At 45.9% G+C, this 13,089-nt stretch overlaps 1 long non-coding RNA gene across 5 annotated transcripts in view; it reads right to left on the bottom strand.

Annotated features, from left to right (window-relative positions):
• Positions 1-593: 593 nt before the first annotated feature.
• Positions 594-13,089, bottom strand: part of LOC136021539 (uncharacterized) — a 32,204-nt gene continuing 19,708 nt past the window's right edge. For 4 of the 5 annotated variants that reach the window (XR_010615812.1, XR_010615811.1, XR_010615814.1 and 1 more), the window contains exon 2: positions 594-2,185. This is a non-coding gene — a long non-coding RNA (uncharacterized LOC136021539). Of the gene's footprint in view, positions 2,186-10,635; positions 10,772-13,089 lie in introns of those variants that run through there. The other variant, XR_010615815.1, reaches the window with a different exon arrangement.

Below are 13,089 nucleotides of genomic sequence, written 5' to 3'. Positions count from 1 at the left end.
GCACTGGCTTTATTCCATTTATGTGGCTGACACACAATTTCTCTTTGTTGATTGAGTGTACCCCATTAAACTATTCTGGACAGGAGCTGTGCACTGAAAGCAGCTGATAGTATTACCAGGCAGGACAGAAAGTGTCCCCTGCAGTGAGAGGCTCCTTGCAGCCTGAAACACTGGTGCCTGAAGTGACATTCATAGAATTGCTTGTACTTGAAGGGAAATTTGACTTGTTTTCTTTTCCCTGTTGGGATCTCACCCTAAACCCTTTGCTCTTTGCTGCTTCAGCTCTGTTCTTTGTGGGCTCTTGTAACACTACTAGCCAGGCTAAATGCTGTGGGCCTTCCAAGGATGTGCAAAGTAACATGAATGGTGGCTCAAGTTTAGTTCATCTGCTGTTACCCATTTTTCAGGGAAAGAATTCTGTGCATGTGAGTACCAGGGTGTTTTATTTCAGTAGGGTCTATTTTAATGTTCATACTGCTTAGCCTAGACTAGGGATGGCAACATCATGGAAGGCTGGGTCAGAGGTTAACTGCAGTAGAAGCTGATGGCATCACCTGAGACCGAGTCTGAAAAATACCATGAATGCCTGCGTGTACTTTTCAAAACACCTTTATTTTAGATATTCCTGCATTTTTCCAGGCCAAATTGGAGGTATTAATTGACACTGAACTTATAAAAACCAAACCATAACTTGTTCTTGCAATCTTAGTGCAAGGCTTAGCCTGGGCACTGAGAAACACATCATGGGTCTGCTGTAAATGTCCTGAAGTGTTAAAAAGCTACACTGTGTTATCCCACAGTGTGTACCTGTGGGATATGCACGAGGGATCCTGCAGATCAGCCCCTGGCCACGTCCCCAGTGTCCTGCAGAGCTCTGCTCACTCACCCTCCACTCTGACAGGCAGTGTGGCAACTGGAGGGGGTGCGTGTGACCTGCCTGGCTGGGAGAGCTGTTTTGGGAACAGCTGGGATAAAAATAGCACCAACCCCCTGTGCTGTGCTCTCCTGTTCACCACACGCAGTCACATACATGAAGGGTTTCATCCGCAGGCTGTATAAGAAACAACCGGAAACTTGCAGCTTGCTGTAAGGTGCAGGGCACAAGGATACAAAGCATTGCAACAGCCTGTCAGACATATGTACAGGCAGACTTCCCATAGCACGTAAGGAAAAGATCCATTCATCAGGGCCCTGGCTTCAGGATGAGCTGCGGGAGTTATTCTGTGCGCATCCAGTGGTAGAGGTTCAGACTTATCCTTCTGGCTTTAAAATCCATGAGCGGGTTCTCTTCACAGGGGCAGAGCTGAGATAGGAAGAAGCTGGGGAGGAGTATTCCAGTATTTCAAAGCAAAAACGTGTTTATTTTTACATATATTCTTATTGAGTAAGGTGGTGATACTAAAGATAAAAACTGAACCATAGAAACACATCCAAAGAAGTTACAAACCCTCATTCCTGATCTTCCTGTTTTCAGCACAAAATATTCCACTGTAGTAGGTTGTTGCTCTGCAGCCCATTAGCAGTTGAGGTGATTGGCAGGTATCAGGATCGGAACAGAAGGAATTAATTCCATCCACCCATCTTGCCAAGGAACATTCAAGCTCTTCTATCTCGTTTCAGTAGCAGATGGACATGAGAGTTGCTAGATGAAGGAATCCTTGTGGAGAAGAGCAGAGTCTGGGGCTTCCTGCAATAGGGCAGCCTCAGAAATCAAAGGTCTCAAAGCAGTCATTCCTGAAAGAAGCAATTCCAAAAGTTCCAAAATGTTCCTGGAATCAGCCACAGGGAAAAGCACTCCAGGACAGTCCTGCAGGGCTTTGAGCAGCCCAAGTTTCTTTGTTCCCAGCTGGTTGATCAGTACCCATCCTCAGCTGATAGTAACATGCCTTTCTTGCGCCCATTGTCTCGTCTTATCTAGTCACAGTCACTGAGATAAGGATTGTCCTTTAGGGCTTGCTTACACAGGGGAGCTGGATATTCTGCAACAGCTATGGCAGGATGACTTCATGTGAGCACATTGCACAGCAGCTGGTACAGCTCCTGGTTCATACCATACCTTAACTGGAGCAGTGTCACTATGGCAGCATCCTCACAATGTTCAGCAAGACCTGGGACTCACTGTAGGGTTTCTCATCACTTCTCCTTTACAAAGAATTCAGCTTTAAGGAAAGCAGATGAAATGCTCCTAAGAATAACAAATAACAAATGAGTAAATCTTGCTCCAGAGCCATGTAACCCAATTAAAAATAGGCAAGTGCTATGTAAAAGCAAGTCTATGTAGTCACTACAGACAAAACCATGCATTTCTAATCTGTTAGCATAGGCTTATAAAGCAGAATTCATTGACAAACATATTGATTAATTTATAAACTTGATAAAAGTCTTAAACAAAACCTTTCTAAAAAAGGAACAAGTAATCCAACCAGACTGTTGGTGCTGTGAGGCCAGACTGGCTATGGATAGATAACTCCAGGTGGAGTTCCTAAAAGAGAAAAGCTTTGAACATTATTGCAGAGTTCAGTGAAAATAACAACTTCTACTCAACATATAGAAGCTCTCAGAAATAAAGCATTAAGAGTGCAGAAAGATGGCAAATAATTTAATATTACGGTTCTGTTTAACAAACAAATTGCTTCTTGCAGGCATTTACTGCATTCTGGGCTGATCTGGAAATTAAGAGTTAGAAAATAAAGCTCAGAGAGGGGTGCTATGGATGAGCAAAGACCTAGAGCAGTTAGCTGAAAGAGGAGTCCAACTGCGATTGGAGGTAGGGGTGGTTTGGGCTCTCTCTGGGATTGCGTTGTGCATCTCTCCAGTTGCATTTTACACAGCTGGGGCAGGGAATGCAAGACAGAGCAGGGAGGAAAGCACTTGGCTTTGTTTCATTTCCCCCACTTTGTGTTGCAGCTCCCGTGCCCTGAGCTTCATACACAGTACATGCTCCATAACCACAATTCACAACAATGCATCTTTCCAGCTCCACTCCAGCAGAACCTCTTTCTCCAGCCTGAAACACTGCTCCCACTTGCCATCACGCCTTCCCGAGGGCAGACCTGCCCCACCACGCTTGCTTTCAGGTGCTTTCCACCCCAGGTGCTTTCCTTTGCAGGCCTCCCCGCGCTGAAGGGCACAGTTGACCATTGCAAGAACAATAAGGATTTTTAGGGGCATTATGACTGGGTTAGTAAAACACAGCTGCCCCTGAAAGTCCCTCATTTTTCTTGCTGCCGCTCAGTCTGTCCCTAGGAGGGCAGAGTCTCACAGGGTCCCTTCTCTGCAGCATGGCTGTGCCGGCTCATGCTGGCACACACGGCTGCTGATGTGCCCAGCGCCAGCCCCGGTGCCAGCCGTGACACAGTGGAACTGCTTTGTCATCCCCGCAGGCTCCTCCTAAGCAAACGCCACTGAGTGCAACGCCAGCTGGTTCGTCTGCCACTGCAGAGATGCCATCAAACACAGCCTGGCACAGCTCGCTGCAAGCAGCCCTGAAATACCCCAGAGCAGGGGCAAAAGGCAGCAGGAACACCTCATCCTGCAAATCCATGTGGTGCCGGCAGTCAGGTGAGTACTGGCGAAGGGGAACGTCCAGGGGAAGCAGAGATCCCAGGGCTGACCAGCTCAATGCAAAGGCAGCGCTGCACATCCTGCTCTTCCACATCATAACTTGCAATGCCCAGGGTGCTCACAGCAGCACCCAGCTCGAGCAGGTCACACATATCTGCCCAGTTTTGCAGCAACTGTTGCTTTTAATTTAGTAAGCAAGCTGGTTTGTTCATTAGGGATTACTACTGACTTCACAACTTGAACCTGAAGTAGTATCTACAAAAGATCTGTAAATTCCCTGCTACAAGGTGCCAAGAAGTTGGCTGGGAATTTTCAACCCTCATTCACACATCTTTCTGGGGAGCCCAGCCCTGGCTGGCACATCCTTAGGCAGGGAGCAACACTTTCCTATTGATTCATCAATACTCTGGATTTTGATGGAGGTGGACTCAAAAGAAACCATAGGCAGATTCCCACAGTTCTGCTTTCTTCCCATAAACTCTCCGCAGGATGCTGGGATGGACCCAGTCTCACCCATCCTAACAGGGGGTGACCCTCTGCAGCAGCAGGCAAACTGGCATCCAGAAACCCCCGAGAGCCTGTCCTCACTGTACAAAGCCACACCGTACCTCCATTTAGAATTTCTTCTAAGGCTTGCAAGTCAAATGAAAGCAAACCCTATGCCCTGATTTGGTAATAAAACACGAGCCGTGATTCTGATCCAAATATTATTTGCATCTTTGAAAAAAATTACAACAGCACTATAATAATAATAAGGAAAAGCAGCAGCCCTCTGAATGCTAATGACGTTGGTGCCCTAAATGAAGCATAAAAGGCAGAGCCTGAAAGAAGCAAAGCATGACTCAGAGCGTCAGCAGTCCCACACTGAACGCAGCACTCATGACTGCTTCATTCATTTAAGGAATCAATTCCTTTGTAGTGAGCATCAAGTAGTTTTTAGGACTCAGATTAAAATGAGATACATGCTGGTATTATTTTCATAAGTTCTTTTTTTCTCCCCTCCTTTTCCTTAGATTGACATTAAACAACTCTTTGTAGTTGGAAGGAGCCCCAGGCAAGGACCGGATCCCCTAAGCACTTGCTGTTATACCAACGCCCCAAGGAGACCACAAGCTCCAGACCCCACTGCAGCAGACAGAGCACACCCAGCGTACAGCAAAGCAGGTAATCAATCAGTGTCGCTGCAGGTTTCAGCCTGGGGAGGGTATTTCGCCCCCATTTTATTTTACTGGCATCGTGTCCTTGGCAAATCCAGCAAGGATGGGAATGTGCTGCTCCAGGAAATCCCCTTCATGGAGGCTTTATATGTTCCTTCTATGTGTTCCTTCTCAGACTGTGGGTGCTACAAGACAGGATTCCTGCCCAAGCTGCTCTCAGCTCCCTGCTGCCCCAACTCCACTGGCTAGATAAAGCACAACCAGATTTTAATCATCGGAGCACAGCTCTATCTCTAAGTTTACACCAATGTTATTGGGGTGATTTGGGATTGAAGTCTTTTGGTGCCTTGAATTTGAAACTCAGAAAATGCAAGAACAGCACAAAACCGAACTGAAGGTAGCAAATGATTGCAGTTTCTAGAATTCTTCCAGCTTTAGTCATGGAAGGGGATTGTTAGAAACAGACAAAGGGCTGCTTCCCTTCATTTTTTCAAGTGTGAATTTTGTCTTGACAGTTTCCTTTCAGAAACAAAAATTGAAAACAAATTGTCCTGTACACAAAACAAAGGGACGGATCCTCGGCTGGAATGGACTGGTATTACCAAATGAATAACACCCACTCACAGGAGAGACTCTGGCACATTTAACAGCAGCTGCCATCCAGCTCTGCCCGGACAAGAGCTTCAGCCTCTGGTTTTAGATGGCAGCAGTGTTTGCTCTTGGTAGCTCGGAAAAGATGAAGGGCTGCTGTCACAGCAGCCAAAACCACACCACAGCTCTATGGACTCTGCACTGTACACTTCCCAGAGCTGCAGCTGACTCCAGGACATGATGGCAAGACAGTAGCTGATACCAGTGTGGCCCTGAAATTAATGAGCTGCTGTGGAGAAATGCTGGCAAAGGCAGCTTCCAGAGACCACTTACATGGGGGTTGCCTTCTTAAAGAAGCTTGTTTCAGTTTCTGTCTCTCAAAACCAAGATCGGGCTGATCACCATCTTGAAAATTACAGGAGAGGTCCCTAAGAAAGTATTAACTGTGAAGTACAGAACAAATCCATGACTGTCAGGATCCATCCCAGCCATCCTGTCCACGAGAGACACTGCGCCATAGCACAGCTGCACCAAGCGTTTGGGATATGCCATCAGCCGTGAACAGGGTGGGAAGAACAGCAGTTCCTGGCTTTATATTTCCACTTGTTTGCAATCCTCAGCTGAGAGCATCACTTCGCCTCCCTCCCACCCCCAACATCAGCAGAGGAGCTGGTAAGACAGAGTTATTTTTAGGAGATGGTACCTTCAGGTCCTGTTCATCTTGACTGGGTCCCTTTGAAAATTACAAGGTTTTATAAGCAAACACATTATGTAGACTTTCCATGGAGGCTGCTTTGAAACCGAGCCTCCCACTGTTCAGAGAGCTAATAGTAGCTTAATAGCTGGAGTAGTAACATTTGATGCCGCACTGACTTGCCTCATTATGGTGAACTCACTAGCATTTATATGCAGAGGCCTTGAAGAACAAGGAAATTAAGCAGCTAACTGACTTTAAGTATATAAAATAAAACAATTAGTCATTAAAAAGCCTTCTAGAGGCTGCCACATCTCACCCATCTCATGTGGCGAGAGACCGTTCCCTGGCTCAGGCTGGCAGTGAGGAGGATGGCAGCGCTGCCTGGTCAAATCACACAGCCAGACAAGCACGTTGGGAAAACACCCCCAGAGCCAGCCAGAAGGGAGCTGGCTGGTGTGACAACTAACAGTAACCTGGTTGGCACAAGGAAGGGAGAACACCAGGGGAGGGGCTCTGCCTAGAAGAGACTACATGGCTCCTATTAAATGAACCATGGCATGGCCAACCAGGCTGTCTGGCCAGAGCTGTCCTATTAAAAGTCTCTTAGCCACCAAAAAAACGGGGCTTGCACCCAAGCAGCCTATTGATAGTGGTCTCCTGCTCATGCTGACTTTCAGACCATAGCCAGGAAGAGTCCCAGACCAGTTGTGCCCAGGAACCCACCATCACCTGTTGGGTTTGCTGCTGCAGCTTAGCCCAAGGGTATGGCTGGAGAAACCAGAGCAGTTGGTAGGTGCAGGGATGGGGAGCAGCAGCGCACAGGGACCAGCAGTCCCGAGGAGCGCGTTACCGCAGCGCTGTGCCCAGACCGATCCCAGACAGGAAAAGCAGCAGCCACGCTGCTGGCATCAACCCGCCAGTGCTGCCTCCAGTTCTGCACGTACCTAAACTTCCACCAGTGAGTTAAGAGAGAAGCTGCCAGCCAGAAGCTGCCCGGCTTGGGCTTTCCTGGGACAGAGTCTGGTCTGTCCAGCACGAAGGGAAGCGGAGTTATAGGAGAGCAGCAGGAAATTGCCAAGCAAAGGGATTTTAAAATCATTTCACTTCAAACAAAACTACGGCATTCCCATAAGGTAAATGGCCACACCTTGCTCCTTACGCAGTTCTGCTAACAAGACCAGCTTTTCTGTAGCTGTTCAAATCTAATGAGTCCTGGGTGCCTAACGAACTCCTTTAAGCTCATTTCCAAACTCCAGCCAAAAATCACTTTCTGATTCACCACTTTCTCAGGCACACCAGTATTTCGAGAACGCCTGCAGGCTGGTACAGCGCTGCATAAAGTACCTAGGCACATGCTTAATTACTCTATGGACCAGGGATGTGATTAATCATATGCTCCAAGTTAAGCATGTGCTTAAGCATGCTACTGACCTGAAGCTTTAAGTAGATCTATCAGGTGTTCTGGTGCTCCTCATTTTCCAGTTCTCTGAGGCTCAGTAAGTATGAAGAATATAAGAACACTCCTGTGCTCACACACTCCAAAGGATTCACCCAAAGTTTGGTTTCTGACTTTTTAATTACAACTTTTGTACCTATTCTTCCCATATTTCACACCAAAACTGATAATGGGTATTAATATAGCGTGTAAATTATAGGAATACATTAGCATTGAAACATCAGCTAATTATTATCATTCAGAAGCTTTTAAAAAGCTTTGGGCTTAGTTTTCACTTTGCCTGAATATGGCTTCAGGTAAGAACTTCATTTGCACGCTTTAGGATTAGGTCCCTTACGTGAGAAGTGTACAAAGTCCTGACAAAAATACGAAGCATGTTATTAAAACTATTGCTGCTGCTAGCAGTGGACTCATCACTTGGAAGCACTCAAGCATGAAATGTGCATCAGCTATGGGTGGTCACGTAAATTCACATTTCATTAGCCACAGTGTGCATAATCTGGGCATTTTTTCACTGCGCTTTTCCACCTTTCCAGAAATGGCTTATTCCCAGTTCATAGTAATTTCAGGAAGGCCAGAGTGCATCCATGCCCCAGGGAGGAGCAAGTGGAGGAGACTGGGACCTGAAAGCTCCATTTCTCGTTTTAAGACACAACTGCCTCTGATGACTGAGGAGATCCCTGCTCAGGGAGCCTGGATGGTCGGTACAAGAGCTGCTCCTCAGGGCAGGCGCCAGCCCAAGCATCGCCATCAGGGAACACCCATGGCCAAGCTCACCCACTGGAATCACTGAGTATTGACAAGCCAAGAGCCTTCAGTTAGAGCAAAGCATGTGTGAAGCAACTGTCAACAACTGAGGGTGCACGGGATGTGATTACAGGAGGCACATGTCTCTGAAGGAAGCTGCCTTTGAGGAAGAAAACAGATACAACAATTGATAAATGTTTTGGCTGTGCCTCCCAACTAATCCCATCACATGCTGTTTATTGCCAGTTAATGAAAAGCACCTATTTTGGATACCAGGACACAACAAAGAAGAGATAAAACCACAGTCCCCACAGAGAGGTTGGCCAAGTCCAGGTGCCCTCATGCTTCTCACAGAACTAATATGGGGACCTTGAGCTTTTAAACTATGTCTCTCTGTGCTTAAGATGTCGGTCTTTTGCTGTAAGTTTATATGCTTGCTTTTTCATAAAATGCAGTAAAATACTCTACAGAAAAATGAAGTCTGTATTACCAGGGAGCCTGGCGTTAATGCTGTACGTTTGGGAGGGTTTCCATGCCTTTTTCTCTCCTGTCAGTATTACTTCACAGCGGTAACTCTGAAATGTTTTCCTAAAGGGACGAGATTGCCAGGTACAGGTTCTGTAACCAGTGGAAAAGCCACTGGTTTTGTGTCCAACCTTATAGATCCAAAAGCTCCTTATGGCAGTAAAAGTCACAGAAGCACCCCCTTCATTTGCTGGATGTAATGAATTAACTAAAGGTTGATTGTTCAAACTTCCTCTGATGAGCGGGATGAGAGCTGTACTGCAGAGGGTGCTGCCTCCCACCCTCATGGGTCTGACCCTGGAGCTGTCTCCCCTTCCCCCTGCCTTGAGAGCGAGCCCAGACCAAGGACCCACTTTAGGCTGATGGAGTTAACTGAACTCCATTGTAGATGGTTTAGGAATCATTTTGCCAGATATTCTTAATGACACACTTTAACTAGAATGAGGTGTTGTCAGTTAAAGCTCTACCAGTGTCCAGGTTTGTGACTGCAATTCAATACTGCATAGGGTGCCCAAGAAATTCTTGGGAAAGGGGGAAATCTCTCTGAAAGTGCTGTTAATGAACAAGAGGCTGCGCTCCTACCCGTGCTGTGGTAAGGTTTCAGTTCATCACAGTACTTTCTGTGAGCATACGCAGGTCACTTTCCTTTGGTCTAACAGACTACAGACATCACAGAGCGTAAGCAGCAGGACTGGCTGGCAGGAGTGTGCAGAGTGTGGAAACCTTTTCCTGCCCACCCCCTGGTACTCTTGTTCACTCAACTTCAGGGCTGCCACCATCATCAGTGTACTCAGTTTCACTGTTATTTTCAGCTCTTTACCTTCCTGGCTGCCAGGTAACCCCAGCACAGCTCAGCACCGCTGTTACATTCAAAGCCATGGAACAGCGAAGCTGTAGCAAATTTCATTTAAGGGGAAAAATATATTTGGCCATATTTTTAGTTGCTGTGGAAATTATTCTTGTGGGCGATGATTTCTGGAAGCTGTATTGGGATGTACTACCTTCTGCACCTGGACTAACCTGTTTCCTTCCAGGTATGGATTAACTCAAAGGGGGAAAGCAAAGGGGCAAGGAAGATCTCAGTCACATCAGTCCCGTTCAGCTCCTGCACAGGCCACATGGAAGAGGCACAGGAACTCTGATGGAATCGTCAGTGAGATCCTGGCTGCACGAGCAGGGTCCCTAATGAAACACTACTGATGTTTGGAGCCCATCAGGTCAGGGGAATAAATCAGTGCAACTCCACTGCAGTCAACACCAACTTACAGCACAGCTACTGCACTTTGCAACAGCCCCGTTAGATTCTTTAAGCACTTAAACCTGTGCTTGCTGCCTGCAAACAGCTGACCATCATTCAGCATTAATGTAACACTGCTAGCAAGCTAGTTACGAAATATTTCCACTTGGAAAACACACTTCAAAGTTAGAAAAAGATCAAAAGTTGCAGAATTCCACACGTTTCTGAATGTACTGCCCTAAAATAACAGACGTGCTCATGGCTGTTCATCCAAAACCATCCCCAGTCCCCAAGATTAGAGTTCAGGACAAATCCTGAGCTGGTGCAGATCGGGATATCTCCACTGGCTTACAGGAGCTGTTTTATTTAGCAACAGGCACACCTGCTGTTTCTTTGGAGAGCTGTAAATTCACTCCCTCATGCAGACAATCTACAAGCCCAGTTTATACTCGAAATTCATATCAGATGTTTTGAAATTAAAGTACAGTTTGTGTTCTTTCTGAAAGCAAGAATCTCTTAAAAGTATAGAGACATCCAAAACTTTATATAACCAGTATTACATAACACCTTAAACTGGCTCATAAGCGTTTTCCTTACTCTGGATTTATTCCGTTTTTATTTGGGGCATGTGAAACGACTCTATACAAGTGCAGTTACTCACATGGGGCTGGGCTGGGAGCAGAGGAAGAGTTTGCTTCAGTGGAAATTGTAAAGCCAGCAGCTTGTTACTGTGTTTGCAAAGATGTCTGCAAAGAAACACCGTCAGGAAAATGTTGTTTCATTGTGTCTCAGTGCCCTTAATGGCCATCCATACAGACATCAAATAAAGCCCTGGCAGGAAGGCAGAGATAGTGTTAGTTTAAAGGCTGAATGCCTGCAGAACCTCTGACTGCACACGGCATTAATGTCATAAATGTGTGTGAATGTTCTCATTCAGGCTGTAATTTATTCCCCAGGGAGATGCAAAACTAGCTCAAATATGCTACAAGCAAACCAAACTCTTCCAGTGAAGCGAGTGCAGTATGTGAATCCTGGAGCTAAATTTAGGCCGGGGCTTGGAGTAATTCTAGTCTCAGTGTAGCACTTTGAGTTGCAGCTAACAAATACTGTGAAATGACTCAGTGAAGTTCTGCTCCTTTGCTACAATATAGTTTGGATGAGGTGGTGGAAGCTCTTTATTAACTGAGATTTAAGGAATTCACCTTATGTTACTCAGTTGAATTTTATTGTTCAGTGCAGTTGTTTAAAACAACATCATTTGGTTTTAAAATGCAAATTAAGCTGGGTTTGGGGGGTGTGTGATAGTTCACGTGAAACACACACTCTAACGTACTGAAAGCTCTTTATAAAACACCATTAACTGTGCTGATGGATAATGCACAACACTGGAAAAGAAAGGATGCTGTAAATATCCACATTTTTTCACAAATTACATTATCTGGGTTTATGGTCCAAGGTAAACTAAAATGGGCCAAAGCTCTCTTGTGATTATGCCCCTTCCTGTTTCTTGTTCTGTACAACTGTTGTATTTGCATGGAATGCTGTCCTCCTCCAGAAGTATTTCCTTCAAACTGAACAGATGAAGTCACAATTATCCAAAATATCTTTGTAGTCAAAGCAGATTTTGTAATAAAAAACATTTTAAATGCAGCTGAGACTTCGGGACTACTTTTATGGTGTGTAAAAAGCACCCGTAATGCTGGAACTGAGGAAACTTTTCTCTTTCATAAACTATCAAAATGGCCTTTACAGTTTTAAATCGGGCACATTTTAACAGAACTACATTCAAATTCTTCTTTAGGAAACAATCTCTCTTTTCATACAAGATTTTTCATGCATGTTCTGGCTCCCAAGCTCCAGATCAGTTTGCCACGACTTGTTTCACTGGAATTCATCAGAAGACTCAAAAGCCAAGCGCCGAGGAGCCGAGCTCCTGGTCCCGGCAGAAACTGTCCCACCAATCCCTGCAGCCTGGAAAGTCCCAGTTCTCCGAATTAGCCGCTGCTTTAAACAAGAGATCCTAATCAAAGTCATGGCTCCTGACACAGTTTCACTGTTTCACTCTCTGAACTCTTGATCCATTTTCCAGCCCTGCTAGGTTGCTGTTCGCTCCTCCCGCTCGAGCATCAGCGATCGCTGCTGCGCTTCAGGAGAATTCCGCTTTGGGGAAATGGGATATTATTCCGGATGTTTTAGCACGCAGCAGTTCTGCCTATCCCAACCTGAGCATCGCCCTGCAACGAAGCTGAGCGATACACAGCTTCTGGAATTTATTCCTTAAACTACAGCACTCGCATACTTGAATTTAACCGTGTTGACAGCATCGCGCTCAAAAGCCCTGTTCTCTGTGTGACTACAGAGCGCCTCCCAGAGAGGGGTTTTCTTCCCCAAAACATAAAACCATGACCAATTTTAGCAGCCCTTTGGGCCACTTGTATATCAGTTCCTACAGGGTGCTGACTGAATTAAATCAAAGTGTTTTAAATGGTGTTCCTCACCATATTTTAAAAGCTCAGTCACACAAAGCCGACTCGCTGAGTGAAATCTGCTTTCTAATTTCACAGTGTAAGGAAATTCCATACTTAGATCTGAAAAAAAGGGGGCATTTCTAGAGATTCAAACCAGCTGTAAGCACTGGAATGTCACTATTCCATTTCATCAAGAGGTCACCGGGAAAAGGATGAGAAGAATTCCTGCCCTACTCTGGCTGGACAGGACTGACCCTTCCATCAGATTGGACAGTTTGGGATAACATTCACTCCTGAACGTAACACCCGAAGCAGAGTGCATTCCTCACGGGCTGTCTGCACTGCAACTCTCCCAGTGCTGCACTGCACCTGGCAGAGCAAGGCTCTAAAGCTGTGGTCAGATGGGATGCTTTGTAATTAGAATAGTGCTAATGAATGACAACAGTAGCAGGCACGATCTTGGAGTCCAGAGTCCAGGCCCGGACCTATAAATGGTGTCAGTAACAAATCTGTATTGGGAAAATACTGAGATCCTGCATGATGCCATGGAATGTGGGCACATCATCCACCCACATGGGCGTTCAGGACACCGTGAAGGAATTTCTGCCAAAGGAGAGGAAAAACAAAGGCCCATTGCCTGCTGCCAC

This window comes from Lathamus discolor, chromosome 13 (genome assembly GCF_037157495.1).
Source record: "Lathamus discolor isolate bLatDis1 chromosome 13, bLatDis1.hap1, whole genome shotgun sequence".
Lineage (NCBI taxonomy): Eukaryota > Metazoa > Chordata > Aves > Psittaciformes > Psittacidae > Lathamus > Lathamus discolor.
Note: the sequence above shows the minus strand (reverse complement) of the source record. Positions and strands in the feature narration are given on the sequence as shown.